The sequence below is a fragment of the Canis lupus genome, chromosome 14, assembly GCF_048164855.1.
Source record: "Canis lupus baileyi chromosome 14, mCanLup2.hap1, whole genome shotgun sequence".
NCBI classification, from domain to species: domain Eukaryota; kingdom Metazoa; phylum Chordata; class Mammalia; order Carnivora; family Canidae; genus Canis; species Canis lupus.
The window spans coordinates 61,589,503-61,608,589 of record NC_132851.1 but is presented as its reverse complement, the minus strand read 5'-3'; the positions used below and the strand labels follow the sequence as shown (position 1 = coordinate 61,608,589).

The 19,087-nt window shown below is 40.1% G+C and overlaps 1 long non-coding RNA gene across 5 annotated transcripts in view; it reads right to left on the bottom strand.

The window, feature by feature from the left end:
* Positions 1–513: 513 nt before the first annotated feature.
* The window catches only part of LOC140604173 (uncharacterized), a 99,197-nt gene continuing 80,623 nt past the window's right edge, over positions 514–19,087 (bottom strand). For 3 of the 5 annotated variants that reach the window (XR_012007187.1, XR_012007190.1, XR_012007192.1), the window contains 2 exons: positions 4,035–4,208; positions 514–2,921 (listed from right to left, as the gene is read on the bottom strand). This is a non-coding gene — a long non-coding RNA (uncharacterized lncRNA). The remainder of the gene's footprint in view (positions 2,922–4,034; positions 4,209–19,087) is intronic. The other 2 variants (XR_012007188.1, XR_012007189.1) reach the window with 2 other exon arrangements.

Below are 19,087 nucleotides of genomic sequence, written 5' to 3'. Positions count from 1 at the left end.
ATAACTCCTATTCTAATATCCTGTGAGGCAGGAGAAATAGAGGAATAACCACAGGATTAAGGGAATTGAACCATGTGCAGAGGGTGTACCCCTGGATGATAAATTAAGTCATAGTCTAGTGAAATGGGACTATGTGCTGGTAGGTGATTGTGGGCAGTATTCATACTCATGGGGGAAGAGTTTTAGGTGGGCAATCCCCAATGGTGGTGATATTTATAAACTGGAGAAAGGTGGGATGTAGGGCTTCTGGTCTATCCTTTTATGAAAAAGGATTTTCCCACTAATCAGAGTGGCTAGAGAAATCATCAGATCCTAAAGGAGATAGAATTGAGGCACTTGTCAGAATCTCTTCCCGTTGAAGGTCAACACAGAATAGCAGTCCCAATATAAGGCTTACGGAAAAAGTAGTTTCTTGTGGATAAATACATTTTTGGGGTTAATGGAAAAGGTTGCAGTAATGTAGTGGATGAAGAAAAAACTTTTCTGATCATTAAATAACAAAAGTTTAACTGATTAAATATGATAAAATTGGCTTTATTCAACAATTCATGAATTTAGCAGCATCTCATCTAGCAATGAGCTTTAGAAAACAGCTGAGGAAAAGGAATGATTTTTAAGGGTGGAAAAGGGGCAGAAAAAGGAAATTATTTGCAAAGAGTGCATTGTTTCAGACAAGGTTGCCTTCCTTGGATAATGGAGGGCCTGTGGAGTGGGTAACCTCACTAGTGCTAACAAGGTAATTCCAGGTTGACTTGTTAAAGTTAGATTCAAGTTACATTCCTTACTAGGTGGGGGTGGGGGTGGGGGATAGGACTGAACGTGCAATTAGCTTAGGCAGTAAGTCTTGATTTGCTGAGGTGCTGTTTAGTGCAGTTGACTCCATTCTGAGCCTGATATCTCCTTTTTGATGTGAGGAATAACCTAGAATGAGAAAAATAATTAAAACCCTCTTCTCCTCAGGGCACTGGATGGCTCAGTTGGTTAGCTCAGGTCATATTCTCAGGGTCCTGGGATCCAGGCCCATGTCTGGCTCCCTGCTCAGCTGTTCCTTCCCCCTGCTCATATGCTCACTGTCTCACACAAATAAACAAATAAAATACATTTTTTAAAAACCCTCTTTTCCTCTCCCAAGCTCTAGCAAATTTGGTTCAAAAACTAGACATTGTTGCTGTAAATCTTTCATTTGCAACTGATCAAGGATGAGGAGAGTAAAGTCATTTACTTTACCATTATGATGAATGACACTTTCTGAGCTTCTTAAAGGTAACTACTGCTGATCAAAGTATGTGTGTCCAGTGACCAACATGATGTCTGGTACTTAGGTGATGCTTGGAAATTGCTTCTTGAATTAATTTTTAAAAATAATTATTTGAATTGCATTAAAAATGAGTCTTAGATTCATTTGCTCTCAACAGAGCTTAAAAAAAACCCAGAAAATTAATATAACTGGCTACTTGTAAACTTTATGATCATTTTTTATTTTTATTGTGCTGCAAGCCAGAAATTCAAAAATGAAATAATGTTGTCTGGTGCAGATGTTGCAGATGTTGATATGTGCCACTTGAGAACAGTATGATCCTGTACTGCCAGTGACAAAGATGCTCTTCTTGACCAAACTTTCTTCAGGCTCCTCTGAGTCCTCTGCTCAATGAAGCCTGATCTTGGGCTTCACCTCAGTGCTTGTGGAGTCTAGTTTTGGCAAGTCCTGCCAAGTCACTTTAGTAAGAAACCCCAATGCTTAATATCTAATCACCCTCAATATCTGACCAAATTCCTCATCCTCGATTATCCCCCAGGGTAACATCTCATCATTCTGGCTACCTTCAGCAAGATCTGTTCAGTCAGTTTAGCAAAAAATTGCATTCTACCCTCTTAGTAATTGTCCATCTATTAATCCCCTCCCCCATAATGTGCACCTTATAAATCCCCATTTTTCCTTGCTGTTTTGGAAGCTGGGCCTAATCTCTCTCCTCTACTGCAAACCCCCCTTGTAGTAATCTCTATACATTGCAATCATCTGTGTCTGTCTTTCAGTCTTTAACAAGTTTCATGAATAATTTTTTCTTTAAAACTAGCTCATCTTAAAGCTTCAAAAAATTCTGGAGTTGATCAGGTGGCACGGTTTTCAACAGTAAACTAGGTAATTTTCTTTCTTTCTTTTGTTCATTCGTTCATTTGTTTGTTCATTCATTCATTCTTTAGTAGACTCCATGCCCAGCTTGGGGCTTGCTTGAACTCACAACCCTGAGATCAAGAGTCACATGCTTTACTGACTGAGCCAGACAGAGGTGCTGCCTCTACTTCTTTACATAGAAATGTACTACATAGATAAAAAAATAATAATTCAAAGAGTGAAAAGATATAGTTTTTACCCTCAAAGAGCTGGTATTTCTATAATTAACCAGTGATCTTTCCTTTTTGTTTTGTATAGCAATCTTATTCAAATCCTTCTTGGATCATGAGGCTTAAATATAGAAAGTTATGCTTATTTACATTATTTATTTATTTATTCATTCATTCATTCAATCATTCATTCATTCATGTGCCTTCTTTTTCTACTATATATCACAGAAAAATAAAAATTAATGAGGGACTGCTTCTAGGAAGTATAAAGAATGTTTACTTTTCATTTCATCTATTGAAATATTTTTGGTTTATATGGCTTTTTTTAATACAATGACTATATATGTCTTTTAAAATTAGAATATGAATGAGAGGAAAATACCTATAACATTTGGCATTAGCTTCTTTGTTTGGGTTAAGATTGGCCAAATCTGATCATGAGGAAGTAAATAGAAGGGCAAGAGTACTCAACTCATGTCTGCTTAGTAATCACCGTCAAAGTTCCACCTTCTCAGATGAAAGGCTGGCTTTGAAATGAAGCTGTCAGTGCAAGAACTTGCAAATTATAACTGAACCACCTGTTAGAAGAGATAATGAATTAAGCCAGCTATTCACCTAGCAACAATGACAACAAAAATGATATATGCCTAGTCATACTGCTGGAATCATGTAAGACTTTGTTAAAAAAAAAAAACGACAACCATGAAGCCTACAAAAAGATGCAAATGAAGACTTGAGTAATTGAAAGATTCTATGATTTTACACGGGAAGACACAAATTCATATACTTAACAATCTTTCCTAAGGTAACTAATAAAGCATTCAGTCTAAAATAATTCAGTTGAAGTACAATAGCTCATAGATGGCCTGACCTAACCCAAGGACAATATTTTAAATATACAGAGGAACAGATAGAAGCCACTCTCTTCAAACAGCTCTCCATAAATACTGCTTATCATAACCAGACTTTTTTTTTTTAAGATTTTCTTTATTTATTCATGACAGACAGAGAGAGAGAGAGAGAGAGAGAGGCAGAGACACAGACAGAGAGAGAGAAGGAGAAGCAGGCTCCATGTAGGGAGCCCGACGTGAGACTTGATCTCTGGTCTGGGCCGAAGGTGGTGCCAAACCTTTAGGCCACCCGGGCTGCCCATAACCAGACTTTTGATAAGTACTGGAAAGAAGAGAATTCAAAGTCACTATTTCTGGCAAGTTATACTTAATTTCTTTTCTACGTGAACAAGATATGGAGGCAAGCATAAGGTAGAGGAAGCAATATGTTCTAACAAATTAGCAAAGAGAGAACATGGGCCTCTTCCTGTCTCCTTATACCTCTGGACTTAGACATTTGTTCTGCCAGTGTTCATTCTATACACATTAAAATAAAATGTGTTGATGTTTTCCAGTTTACAGAAATTTTAAATACCTCTTGCCACTTAGCAGGGGAGATTAATGGTATAATCTTTTATATTAAGAAATATTAGAGAGACACCTGGGTGGCTCAGTGATTGAGCATCTGCCTTTGGCTCAGGGTGTGATCTCAGAGTTCCAGGATCGAGTCCCACATCGGGCTCCTTGTGGGGAGCCTGCTTCTCCCTCTGCCTGTGTCTCTGCCTCTCTCTCTCTGTGTCTCTCATGAATAAATAAATAAAATCTTAAAAAAAATAAAAAAATAAGTATTAGACTAATTACCTTGCATTGCTCAGTTTATAGTAAGCAGGGTGAGCAGCCTCATTATCAGGTTTGTTCCCATTTGCTGTCCTATGTTGTATGGTATTCAATGAGGGCACTGTGACCTCTTGAACATTTCTTTCGTAATCCTCGTGTATTTACAATTTTGTGACATTGCTGAACTTTACCATGTTCCTGAAAAAGAGGGGGGTTGAAGAAATCCCTTCAGCATTTTGTGTCCTGGAAAAGGGCTTACTGCAGAGTATAATACCCTTTCCCATAGGACTCAGATAAGATTCAGGGATGGACCCTTGTTTACAGACAAGGCCAAACACAGACATTGCAGTTTCCTTTTCTTGCCCTGTAAGTGATTAGCTGAATGGGTGTCCAGCTGACCAATGGGAACAAAATACTTGTTAACTAAACTCTGGTTAAGATTCCTTCCTTCCTCCAGGACTCTGAACTCTCCCCTACCCTCAGCCTGAATCAGTTAATGACCTCTCCCTTAACAGCTCATTCTGAGAATAGACAGGCTGGCCTCAGGGTAAACACTGTCATCTGATATTCCCTCAACACCACCCTCTCACCCTACTCCAAGCCTGGTTTTTGCTAGTGGTGTTGACCTCTTTGTGTGCAAGAAAAACCCCTTTGTGTAACTCTCCCTCTACCCCCTTTCTCAGTATTGAGACATAACTGACAAATACAAAGTGTATATATTTAAAGTGTGTAATGTAAGCACACACTGTGAAATGATTACTACAATCAAGCTAATGAGCACTTCTATCACCTCACAGTTATCCCTCCTTTGTGTGTGTGTATGTGTGTGTGTGGTGAGAACACTGAAGATATACATTCTTAGCAAATTTCAAATATACAACGCAGTGCTATTTATTATAGTCACCATCTTTGATCCCCAGAATTTATTCATTTTCTAAACTGGAAGTTGGTATCCTTTGACCAACATCTCCCCATTGTCACCCCCTGGTGATTATCATCCTACTGAGTTTGATTTTTCAATTCCACAAATAAGTAAGATCATACAGTATTTATCTTGCCTAACTCTTATAATATTTGCTAATCTCATGGTCAGAATTTCCTCCTAGTGCAAAAGTCTCACCCCTGGGGCCCCCAGGACTTGGCAAGAATTATTTCAAATAAAATCCCTTCTTACTAAGTCCATATTTGTTTTTGGTTTGGAAGGTTCTCTCTGACATTACAATATCACAATCTAGAAAAAATGTTCTCCCTGTCACTGCCTAGGGCCTAGGTAAAAGCTTTTTTTATTTTTATTTTTTGAAATATTAATCTGACCTTGATATTCCCATGTTTTTAGTTCTAAATTTTGAAATAAATAAATAAATAAATAAATAAATAAATAAATATTGGGTTAATTGCTGTTGCCCAATCCTCAAAATATCAGACCTGAACTTCCATAGTCTTTTATGGCTCCCTACTTCTAAGTACATACACTTTAAAATTCTTAGATAAGAGAAGAAACTTTTGGTGTATTGTTGAAGTACGTTTTCTTTCTTGAATCTGTGCAAAAGGACATAAGTCCTATATGACTTTAGTGTCTTCTGTAATATTTTGCTAAAATGCAATGTTTTTCCCTTCATCTACATCACATACATTATGACCTATGTTGATGTGACCATTATTTATTTAATCAGATATGTTCATTTGGAAAAATCTAACTTTATTTTTTAGGACCCCTTTTTTAGTTGTCATTTTTTGGAAAGAACGGACAACTGCAAAACATCAGGGACTTACAACGAGAAAAATTAATCTCTTGGTCATGCTACTTGAGGACTGCCACTCAATTATAGCATAGCTGTGCTCTGCTGAATTTCATGTGTCTTCTCATTGGAGGATTGAAGGTGAAGGAACAAATGTTACCTAGGGCCTTATATTCTTATGGTAAATAAAGCAAGAGTGACAGCCAAAACACAAAGGTGTTCCAGACATAGCCTATTGTCATGTCTATTCATATTCAATTGGATAAAGCAAGTTACATGGTTAATTTTAAGATTATTGAAGTAGAGAGCTATATTTTACCTTCGGGTAGCAAGGACAGTACATTAATTTCCTTGGGCTGCCATAGCAAAGTACTGCAAAAGGAGAGGCTTAAAACAGCAGAAATTTATTCTCTCCCAGTTCTTGCTGATGTCAGCAAGGCCATTCTGTTGTGCCCAAGATTGCGAATCCGAGAAACCACCAAGGAGCCGACACCGATGCAAGTGCACGAGGGTTTATTAGCAAGCTCCAGCCTGGGTCCAAGTATACCAGACACAGCGGAGCAGGGACTTGGACCCCGAAGTGGGTTACAGCTGGGTTTTTAATAGGCTGGTCTAGGGGATTTTCAGAAGGGGGGGAGGAATTTCTCAAGTTCTGTTTACATTCTGATATGGGGCTTTCAAGGGCATTGAGCTCTGTTCTCAATCTAATATGGGACGTTCTACCATGGGCGTGGGTTCTGTTGTCTTTCTGATATGGGATTCTCTGCCAAGGACATTGAGGACATTCTGCAGTTTTTCCCGTAAAATTCAGCTCTTATTCACAGGGGCCTAAGATGGCTGTACTTGTGCTAATGCTAAACTTTAGGTCGGATGGCCTGAATTTTTCTCGGCCTCCACAATTCTTCCCTTGAGAATACTTCCTTACTCTTTTCTACCTTCTGGTGGCATTCATCAAGACTTGGAATTCCTTGGCTTGCAGGTCATAACTCTAGTCTCTATTTCTGTCTTCACATGGAATCCTTCCCCCATATCATATTGGATTATGCACTTCCCTCTCACTATAGTAAGATATTATCTTGATTAGTTGCATCTGTAATGACCCTAAGGTCACGTTCTGAAGAATCAGGAGTTAGAATTTTAATATCTATTTTGGGGGGACATAATTCAACCTATAACAGGTAGAAAGTCAAATAACTTCTTATAAACAAATTCTAAATCTACCACCATTTTTCTTCCATCTGCCCCATCCCTGACCTTTTAAGAATATAAACTATAAAACTTACCAGTAATTGGGGCACCTGGTGGCTCAGTGGTTAGGCATCTGCCTTTGGCTCAGGTCATGATCCCGGGGTCCTGGGATTGAGTCCCACATCAGGCTCCCCAGGGGGAGCCTGCTTCTTCCTCTGCCTATATCTCTGCCTTTGTCTCTCTCTCTGTCTCTCACAAATAAGTAAATAAAATATTTTTGTAAAAAAACCCCAAAACAAAAAAACAACTTACCAGTAATTGAGGAAGTAGAGAATGAGTTGAGATTCAAGACGGAATCCTTTCCTAAGAAACGGTTGAAGTAGTAGAAACTGGGCTTCTTACCATGTGGAGATCAGAGCAGAAACCTACTGGTACAGTGGACCGGCATAAATGGAAGCTATTTCTATAGCTTCTTACCTTCAGGACTTGCCCCTGGAATACCAGTCTCCTGGTTTTGTTGGTTCAAAGAAAGATTGGGGGGGTGGGTGCAATTCAAACATAGGATACCCAAGTCTCTGCACATGGAAGCAAAAGCCCTTAAGTAGGTGAGAATGATTCTGATGCCATGTGTTGCCCCTTTCAAAACTGACTCAAGTCTAACTAGGTGATCTCATCAGAGATAGAACTATAGGGAACTGGAAAAAGATAAGAGACATGATGCAGCAATGTAATGTTTTTAAATGTCACCAGGTGCCCCCAGGTTTGGGAATTACTGGACTAGACTGAACAACTGGGAGAAGTCTAAAAAGCAGTCTCCTTCCACCCTCCAAAAGGATTTCTTATGTACTATCACAGAGGCCATCAACAGGAATCTGATAGAAGTCCTAAGGACACACCTCAATCCCAGTCCAAGTCTTTCTGGTTTCCACAGCTGTGCATCTCCCAATCCTGCTAGGAAAGGAGAGGAAGTGAGAAGTGGAGGGACGAAGCTAGGGGTGGTGCAGGGAGATTAAGGATACTCAGTTGCTACAGTCCTTTGGTGCTGGGGTGTCGAATGAGTTCTTGGATTAGTTGATTTACATTCAAAACCCAAGTCTGGATATGCCTTGGTGGCTCAGCAGTTGAGCATCCACCTGATCTGAAGATCAGGGCGTGATCCGGGTCTGAGGATCCAGCTTGGCATTGGGCTCCCTGCAAGGAGCCTGCTTCTCCCTCTGTGTCTCTGCCTCTCTTTCTCTGTCTCTCAAGAATAAATAAATATCAAAAACAAAAACAAAAATAACCCAAGTCTGCCACCTAGTGACTATAAGTTTGTGCAACATAACTAACCTCACAGGGCTTCATTTTTTTGCCTTAAGAGGAGGATGATAGTACTAGTTTGTAAGGCTATTGTGAGGATGAAAAGCAATAATCTATGTAGAGCACAAAGCAGTTTCTGAGAAGCAATAAGCTCTTGTGAAACTTTATTATTATCATTATTTAGCTATGATTTAATTTTTTTTTTTTTATTTATTTATGATAGTCACAGAGAGAGAGAGAGAGAGAGAGGCAGAGACACAGGCAGAGGGAGAAGCAGGCTCCATGCACCGGGAGCCCGATGTGGGATGCGATCCCGGGTCTCCAGGATCGCGCCCTGGGCCAAAGGCAGGCGCCAAACCGCTGTGCCACCCAGGGATCCCCTATTTAGCTATGATTTAGCACTTTAACAAATCAAGTAAGGAACTTTTTCTTATGACCCCAAAGCTGCTTTATATCCCAGATTTCTCACATATTTTTTCACATAATCTGAATCCTCATCTGAGTACCTTATTTCCTTTATTTTTTTTTTAATTTTTATTTATTTATGATAGTCACAGAGAGAGAGAGAGGCAGAGACATAGGCAGAGGGAGAAGCAGGCTCCATGCACCAGGAGCCTGATGTGGGATTCGATCCTGGGTCTCCAGGATCGCTCCCTGGGCCAAAGGCAGGCGCTAAACCACTGCGTCACCCAGGGATCCCCCTTATTTCCTTTAAGATAGAAATTAGACTTGCTTTTTTTTTTTTTTTCCTGTTTTTCTGGGAACTAGTCCTGTTCCTGAGCTCCAGGTGTGTAGCAACACCTCTATCACCTGCTTTGCTCTTTCCGACCTATCTGGTGGCTATCACAGTACTGCCTGACCCTTGGAATACCAGACTCTCCCATGATCAAATTCCTGACTCCTGACACCCACATATGTATTACCTATTGCACCATGCTCTATTTCACCATCCTAGCAACTTCTGCCCATCTGCTGTGCAATTATTATTTATTTTTATCAAGATATCTAATTCAAATCGAAATCATTTTAAAGATGAAGAAAATACCTTCTTGAAAGGGTTTATGATTAGCCCATATTCTATCTCACTTTACCCTGAAGCTACTTCTTATAGCTGGATTCCAGTACCACAGTATCAACATTCCAATATCCACTTGCTGACCAAATCTGAGAATACAATTCTAGGACATATCTCTGTATGAAAAATGTAATGATCACAGATAACTATACATAAACTGTGTGGCACATAGTAGATGTAGTTCTATTTTTTCTTCTTCCAGTCATTGTTGCTGCCACAGATGCATAAGTAAAGAAAGAGCCCAGCAACTAGATATAGGTTAACATGGTACCAGTAACAAGGTTGACTTACTACAAAATAAGTATACTATTAATATTTTAAAAAATATTTTATAATTTGCTAAAGATTTGGAGTAGAGAGTTCAGGGAGGGGTAAAAGGAAAAAAAACTTAAACCTATGTATTGGTATCATCTTTGAGAATCAGACTCGCTGAGAAGGAAATGAATCAAATTAATAAAAGAAAAATGTAATTTCACAATCTTCCCACCAGCTGATACTTGCTTGAGTTCAAGAGAAAGAAATCCCCACAAAATAAATAGATCCACACACACACACAAAAATAGGTCATAATTTGAGGATTTTCAAAAGTCTTTATCAATTGATCAATGCCATTTTTAAAGATATAGTAATACTACACGAATTATGTGATGGCACAGGTAGAAAAAGAATGCAAATTATAGTCTATTTTACATGTAGTTTATTATTTTTTAAATGTACAAGGTTGTTAAAATAATTCAATAAGTCTAATTTGGAATTAACAGTATAATTTATAGTACAAAACTCCTAGTTTTAGTTTTAAAACTAACTCTAGGGGTGCCTGGGTGGTTCAGTTGGTTAAGCGTCTGACTTTGGCTGAGGTCATGATCTTGGCCTGGGATTGACTGGCATGGGCCCTGTGTCAGGTTCTAGCAGGAAGCCTGCTTCTCCCTCTCCTTTCCCTCTGCCCCTCCTCTACTGAAGCTCTTTCTGTCTCTCTCAAATAAATAAATACATTCTTTAAAAAAATCCTAACTCTAACAATTAGATAGCAAGCTATCTCTGATAGGAATGACAATGAAAAGGTAAACTAATAAATTTGACATTGACAAAAATGAATTCATGATTTTCTTTTACTAATATTAAACAAAGATGTTGAGTTTTGTAAATTGTTTTCAAATTCCTGACATTAAGATATCTGGCTTTTCAAAGTACCCAAATGCTCAATTAAATGCTACCAAGAAGTTAATATTTATATCTTTCTTTTGTCATAAGACTCGCAGGGACTTTCCATAGGGAGAGAAGATAGTAGTCACCTACTTTTTTAGGCTCAGGGAATATTAAAAAGAGAGACTACATCAGTATATTAGAGCACAGTCATGTCCCTGGCTTCAGCTCTGACATGTAATTAGCATAGTGACTCCATCCTTGCAACAACGACAGAAATTGAACTGGAAGTCAACAACTCTTAAGCTTATTAGTGAAAGGAGGTCACAGGGCAGACTGCAGCCCCCAAAACTGGAGAGGCAGAGTACAAAGATCTTAAACTGGTAGGAACAATTAAATGGTAACTAGTAAAATGCTGGAGGCTGAGTGTGGATTAGTTTAACAGTTAAAAACTCCAGGGGGGGTCTAATCTTTTTTTTTTTTTTTTTTTAGTCCACACATTTTATTTATTTATTTATTTATTTATTTATTTATTTATTTATTTAATTTTTTATTGGTGTTCAATTTACCAACATACAGAATAACCCCCAGTGCCCATCACCCATTCACTCCCACCACCCCCCGCCCTCCTCCCCTTCTACCACACCTAGTTCGTTTCCCAGAGTTAGGAGTCTTTACGTTCTGTCTCCCTTTCTGATATTTCCCACACATTTCTTCTCCCTTCCCTTATATTCCCTTTCACTATTATTTATATTCCCCAAATGAATGAGAACATATAATGTTTGTCCTTCTCCGACTGACTTACTTCACTCAGCCTAATACCCTCCAGGTCCATCCACGTGGAAGCAAATGGTGGGTATTTGTCATTTCTAATAGCTGAGGAATATTCCATTGTATACATAAACCACATCTTCTTTATCCATTCATCTTTCGATGGACACCGAGGCTCCTTCCACAGTTTGGCTATTGTGGACATTGCTGCTAGAAACATTGGGTGCAGGTGTCCCGGCTTTTCATTGCATCTGTATCTTTGGGTTAAATCCCCAGCAGTGCAATTGCAGGGTCGTAGGGCAGGTCTATTTTTAACTCTTTGAGGAACCTCCATACAGTTTTCCGGAGTGGCTGCACCAGTTCACATTCCCACCAACAGTGTAAGAGGGTTCCCCTTTCTCCACGTCCTCTCCAACATTTGTGGTTTCCTGCCTTGTTAATTTTCCCCATTCTCACTGGTGTGAGGTGGGATCTCATTGTGGTTTTGATTTGTATTTCCCTGATGGCAAGTGATGCAGAGCATTTTCTCATGTGCGTGTTGGCCATGTCTATGTCTTCCTCTGTGAGATTTCTGTTCATGTCTTTTGCCCATTTCATGATGGGATTGTTTGTTTCTCTGCTGTTGAGTTTAAGAAGTTCTTTGTAGATCTTGGAAACTAGCCCTTTATCTGATATGTCATTTGCAAATATCTTCTCCCATTCTGTAGGTTGTCTTTGAGTTTTGTTGACTGTATCCTTTGCTGTGCAAAAGCTTCTTATCTTGATGAAGTCCCAATAGTTCATTTTTGCTTTTGTTTCTTTTGCCTTCGTGGATGTATCTTGCAAGAAGTTACTATGGCCGAGTTCAAAAAGGATGTTGCCTGTGTTCCCCTCTAGGATTTTGATGGAATCTTGTCTCACATTTAGATCTTTCATCCATTTTGAGTTTATCTTTGTGTATGGTGATAGAGTGGTCTAGTTTCATTCTTCTGCATGTGGATGTCCAATTTTCCCAGCACCATGTATTGAAGAGACTGTCTTTCTTCCAATGGATAGTCTTTCCTCCTTTATCGAATATTAGTTGACCATAAAGTTCAGGGTCCACTTCTGGGTTCTCTATTCTGTTCCATTGATCTATGTGTGTGTTTTTGTGCCAGTACCACACTGTCTTGATGACCACAGTTTTGTAGTACAACCTGAAATCTGGCATCGTGATGCCCCCAGATATGGTTTTCTTTTTTAAAATTCCCCTGGCTATTTGGGGTCTTTTATGATTCCACACAAATCTTAAAATAATTTGTTCTAACTCTCTGAAGAAAGTCCATGGTATTTTGATAGGGATTGCATTAAACGTGTACATTGCCCTGGGTAACATGGACATTTTCACAATATTAATTCTGCCAATCCATGAGCATGGACTATTTTACCATCTCTTTGTGTCTTCCTCAATTTCCCTCAGAAGTGTTCTATAGTTTTTAGGGTATAGATCCTTTACCTCTTTGGTTAGGTTTATTCCTAGGTATCTTATGCTTTTGGGTGCAATTGTAAATGGGATTGACTCCTTAATTTCTCTTTCTTCAGTCTCATTGTTAGTGTATAGAAATGCCATTGATTTCTGGGCATTGATTCTGTATCCTGCCAGGCTACCGAATTGCTGTATGAGTTCTAGCAATCTTGGGGTGGAGACTTTTGGGCTTTCTATGTACAGTATCATGTCATCTGTGAAGAGGGAGAGTTGGACTTCTTCTTGCCAATTTGAATGCCTTTTATTCTTTTTGTTGTCTGATTGCTGAGGCTAGGACTTCCAGTACTATGTTGAATAGCAGTGGTGAGAGTGGACATCCCTGTCTTGTTCCTGATCTTAGGGGAAAGGCTCCCAGTGCTTCCCCATTGAGAATGATATTTGCTGTGGGCTTTTCATAGATGGCTTTTAAGATGCTGAGGAATATTCCCTCTATCCCTACACTCTGAAGAGTTTTGATCAGGAATGGATGCTGTATTTTGTCAAATGCTTTCTCTGCATCTATTGAGAGGATCATATGGTTCTTGCTTTTTCTCTTGTTGATATGATGAATCACATTGATTGTTTTACGGGTGTTGAACCAGCCTTGTGTCCCGGGGATAAATCCTACTTGGTGAATAATTTTCCTAATGTACTGTTGGATCTTATTGGCTAGTGTCTTGTTGAGAATTTTTGAATCCATGTTCATCAGGGATATTGGTCTGTAATTCTCCTTTTTGGTGAGGTCTTTGGTTTTGGAATTAAGGTGATGCTGGCCTCATAGAACGAATTTGGAAGTACTCCATCTCTTTCTATCTTTCCAAACAGCTTTAGGAGAATAGGTATTGTGTCTTCTTTAAATGTTTGATAGAATTCCCCTGGGAAGCCATCTGGCCCTGGACTTTTGTGTCTTGGGAGGTTTTTGATGACTGCTTCAATTTCTTCCCTGGTTATTGGCCTGTTCAGGTTTTCTATTTCTTCCTGTTCCAGTTTTGGTAGTTTGTGGCTTTCCAGGAATGCGTCCATTTCTTCTAGATTGCCTAATTTATTGGCGTATAGCTGTTCATAATATGTTTTTAAAATCGTTTGTATTTCCTTGGTGTTGGTAGTGATCTCTCCTTTCTCATTCATGATTTTATTAATGTGAGTCTTCTCTCTCTTCTTTTTAATAAGGCTGGCTAATGGTTTATCTATCTTATTAATTCTTTCAAAGAACCAACTCCTGGTTCTGTTGATCTGTTCCACAGTTCTTCTGGTCTCGATTTCATTGAGTTCTGCTCGAATCTTTATTAACTCTCTTCTTCTGCTGGGTGTAGGATCTATTTGCTGTTTTTTCTCCAGCTCCTTTAGGTGCAAGGTTAGCTTTTGTATTTGATTTCATTCCAGTTTTTGGATGGATGCTTGTATTGCGATGTATTTCCCCCTCAGGACTGCTTTTGCTGCATCCCAAAGATGTTGAACGGTTGTATCTTCATTCTCATTAGTTTCCATGAATCTTTTTAATTCTTCCTTAATTTCCTGATTGACCCTTTCATCTTTTAGCAGGATGGTCCTTAACCTCCACGTGTTTGAGGTCCTTCCAAACTTCTTGTTGTGATTTAGTTCTAATTTCAAGGCATTATGGTCTGAGAATATGCAGGGGATGATCCCAATCTTTTGGTATCAGTTCAGACCCGATTTGTGACCCAATATGTGGTCTATTCTGGAGAAAGTTCCATGTGCACTTGAGAAGAATGTGTATTCAGTTGAGTTTGGATGTAAAGTTCTGTAGATATCTGTGAAATCCATCTGGTCCAGTGTATCATTTAAAGCTCTCATTTCTTTGGAGATGTTGTGTTTAGAAGACCTATGGAGTGTAGAAAGTGCTAGATTGAAGTCACCAAGTATAAGTGTATTATTATCTAAGTACTTCTTCACTTTGGTTATTAATTGATTTATATATTTGGCAGCTCCCACATTCGGTGCATATATATTGAGGATTGTTAAGTCCTCTTGTTGAATAGATCCTTTAAGTATGAGATAGAAGTATGAAGTATGAAGAGATCCTCTTCATCTCTCACTATAGTCTTTGGGGTAAATTTTAGTTTATCTGATATGAGGATGGCTACCCCTGCTTTCTTTTGAGGACCATTCGAATGGTAAATGGTTCTCCAACCTTTTATTTTCAGGCTGTAGGTGTCCTTCTGTCTAAAATGAGTCTCTTGTAGACAGCAAATAGATGGGTCCTGCTTTCTTATCCAGTCTGAAACCCTGCGCCTTTTGAGGGGGTCATTAAGCCCGTTCACGTTCAGAGTTACTATTGAGAGATATGAGTTTAGTGTCTTCATGATATTTATTCAGTCCTTGTTTTTGTGGATTGTTCCACTGAACTTTTTCTTAAAGGGGAATTTTAAGAGTCCCCCTTAAAATTTCTTGCCGAGCTGGCTTGGAGGTCACATATTCTTTCAGTTCCTGCTTGTCTTGGAAGCTTTTATCTCTCCTTCCATTTTGAATGAGAGGCTTGCTGGATAAAGTATTCTTGGCTGCATGTTCTTCTCATTTAGGACCCTGAATATATCCTGCCAGCCCTTTCTGGCCTGCCAGGTCTCTGTGGAGAAGTCTGCTGTTACCCTAATACTCCTCCCCATAAAAGTCAGGGATTTCTTGTCTCTTGCTGCTTTAAGGATCTTCTCTTTATCTTTGGAATTTGCAAGCTTCACTATTAAATGTCGAGGTGTTGAACGGTTTTTATTGATTTTAGGGGGGGATCTCTCTATTTCCTGGATCTGAATGCCTGTTTCCCATCCCAGATTAGGAAAGTTTTCAGCTAGAATTTGTTCAAATACATATTCTGGCCCTCTGGCCCTTTTGGTGCCCTCGGGAACCCCAATTAAATGTAGGTTTTTCTTCCTCAGGCTATCGTTTATTTCCCTTAATCTATCTTCATGGTCTTTTACTTGTTTGTCTCTTTTTTCGTCAGTTTTCCTCTTTGCTATCAACTTGTCTTCTATGTCACTCACTCGTTCTTCCACCTCGTTAACCCTCGTCGTTAGGACTTCTAGTTTGGACTGCATCTCATTCAATTGATTTTTAATTTCTGCCTGATTAGCTCTAAATTCTGCAGTCATGAAGTCTCTTGAGTCCCTTATGCTTTTTTCTAGAGCCACCAGTAGCTGTATAATAGTGCTGCTGAATTGGCTTTCTGACATTGAATTGTAATCCAGAGTTTGTAACTGTGGGAGAGAGGACTGTTCTGATTCTTTCTTTTGAGGTGAGGTTTTCCTTCTAGTCATTTTGCTCAGTGCAGAGTGGCCAAAAGCAAGTTGTATTGGGTAAGGAGAAAAAGAGAGGAGAGAAAGAAGGAAAGAAAAGAGAAAGAAAAAAAAAGGAAGAAAAAAAGAAAAAAAGAAGAAAAAGAGAAAGAAAAAGAAAGAAAGGGAAAAAAGGGTGGGGGAAGCAAACAGAAATCAAAAAGAAAAAAACAAAACAAAAAGAAAAAAAAAAACCCACGGGGGAGTATCTTCTGACTGTATACTGTAAGTCCCTTAACTTCCCCTGGAACTGGTCCTTCTAGCTGGTCTAGGGGCCTGTCGTGCTGATTTTCAGGTGTTAGCACTTGGGGGAGCTGCTGTGCCCCTGCCTGGTGCAGGGCTCAGTGGGGGTTGTTTACTGAGGAACAACCTGAGGCTGCAGGAGGAACAACCGCAGTGGCGGGGCCAGCTCTGCAGCCCTGGAGTCAGCCCCCGCAGTAGCTCCAGAGCTCTCCGTCTGCAGGGCCTGGAGGCTCCGGGGCGGGGCCGCTGATCTGCTCAGCTCGGGGCAGGAGCGTCCTCACGGTCCTGGGCCCTCCCGGCCTCTGCCTGTCCCGGGGGAGGCCGGATCCTGGGCTGTGTCCCGGCGCCCTGTGCTCCGGGGCCTGCGCTGTTGGATTCGCGATCCCGCCCCGCAGCCCCCTCCGCGGAGCCGCCGCCCTCCCCCCTCCCCCCTCCGAGCTGCTCCGGGTCCCGCCGTGCGCGCTGCAGCCCTTAGGGAGCTCGGCGCATCTCCCGGGGCGCAGGTGTCTGTTAGTGTCCCCGGGAGCCCGAGGGCATCCCCGCCCTCCTGGGTCCTGCTCCACCTCCCCGCGAGCCCCTTTCCCCCGGGAAGGTCGGTGCAGCTCCTGCTCCTCCGGGACGGGGCTCTCCTGTCCTGGGGACACTCGCCCCGGCCTCAGCCCGGCTCCTCGCGGGGCCCCTCCCCCTTGGAGGCCTTTTGTGTCTTTATTTCTTTCTTCACCGTCTTCCTACCTTGATAGAAGCGCGAACCTTTCTCACTGTAGCATTCCAGCTGGTCTCTCTTTAAGTCTCAGGCCGAATTCGTAGATTTTCAGGATGACTTGAAGGTTTTCTAGGTAATTTGGTGGGGACAGGTGACTTGGGGACCCTGCTCTTCCCCGTCTTGCCCCTCCTCTCCCAGGGGGCTTAGTCTTAGGGAGCCTCCATGCTTTCATGAGCTTTACTTCTGGGAGTCTCACCAGCTTATCATGGTGAAGAATGAATGGAGAAAAATCTCCTTGAACTTCAAGCAGAGGAAAGGGGGTAAAGAACCATTTAAAAATAAACCTAGAGGTGCACCGGGGTGGCTCAGTCAGTTAAGCATCTACCCTCCGCTCAGGTCATGATCCTAGGGTCCTGGGATTGAGCCCTGCATTAGGCTCCCTGCGGGCTGGGGAATCTTCTTCTCCCTCTGCTCCTCCCCCTTATTTGTGCTCTCTCTCTCAAATAAATAAATAAAATCTTTAAAATAAAATAAAATAAAATAAAATAAAATAAAATAAAATAAAATAAAAATAAACCTTTCTCCACCACAAAGTCTTACTCACTATGGAAAAAAATATTGCCAGAGACTTATTTAACCTTTCTGTCTCAAAAATGGGGAGAAGGGAAGACAAAAGAGGAGATAGAACGAGGACATTAGAGAAAATTGAGGTCTGTGACACTACAGCACATAATATCCCAAACTGAGAACACTAAATGCTGGTGATAATGTGGGTCAGTGACGACTTTTATTCACTGATGGTGAGAATGCAAAATAGTACAGCCATTTGGCAGTTCCTTACAAAGCTAAACATAGTCTTACCATATGATCCAGCAATAGATTTCCTAATTTATTTACCCAAATGAGGTAAAAACTTATGTCCACACAAAAGCCTGCACATTAATGTAATTACCAGATTTGTTCATAATTGCAAACATTGGAAACAGCCAAGATGTCCTTCAATAGGTGAAGGGATAAACTTTGGTTTATTCAGACAACTGGATAATATTGAATAGTAAAAAGAAATTAGCTATCAAGTCACCAAAAGACATAGAAGAACCTTGAATGTATATTGCTAAGTCAAAGAAGCCTGTCTGAAAAGGCTACATAACTGTTTGACTCCAACTCTGTGATGTTCTGGAAAGGACAAAATTACAGAGAAGGTAAAAAGATCAGTGGTTATCATAAGTTCAGGGGAGGAGACACAGGATTGGTAGGGAAAGCCCAAGAATTTTTAGGGGGTTGAAACTATTCCAAATAATACCATAATGGTGGGCAAGGGACATCATGCATTTGTCAATACCCATAGAACTTTACTATACAAAAAAGTGAACTTTAATGTAAACTATGGACTTTATTTAATACTAAAGTATCAGTATTGGTTCATCAATTCTAACAAATGTACCACACTAATGCCAGATGTTAATAAGTAGGGGAAACTCTACAGGGGAGAAGAGATACAGCAGACCTCTCTGTATTTTCTGATCAATTTCTTTGTAAACCTAAAACTGTCCTAAAAGATAAAGTCTGTTAACAAAAATAGTTTTTAAAAAGTCACACTTCCACTCATCTTTTCATAATTAATATTGAAATCTTGTCATTTATAAAACAGACCCTCAAATTTTACCCCAAAACAAGTAAGTATGTAATACAGAAGGAAAAGAAAAAGCTCAATGGTCACAAACAGGGAACCACTGTTGTGTTGGGAACGTTTTGTCTCACAGATATACTAATCTCACATTTGTTTTCAGGGTTTTGGAGAATGACAGTGGTATGATATCAATTCTGCCCAAATTCTGAGTCCAGATAAACATTTTTTGGGGGGCAGCCCCGGTGGCTCAGCAGTTTAGCGCCGCCTTCAGCCCAGGGCCTGGTCCTGGAGACCCGGGATCGAGTCCCATGTCGGGCTCCCTGCATGGAGCCTGCTTCTCCCTCTGCCTGTGTCTCTGCCTCTCTCTCTCTCTTTCATTAATAAATAAATAAAATCTTTTAAAAAAACACATTTTTTTTTTAAAAATAGATGCTTATATGGGTTTTGTTTTGTTTCTCCTAGAATAAGTATACAAAGCAGGAAAGTTCAGACCAAGGACTCAATCACTTTTAACTT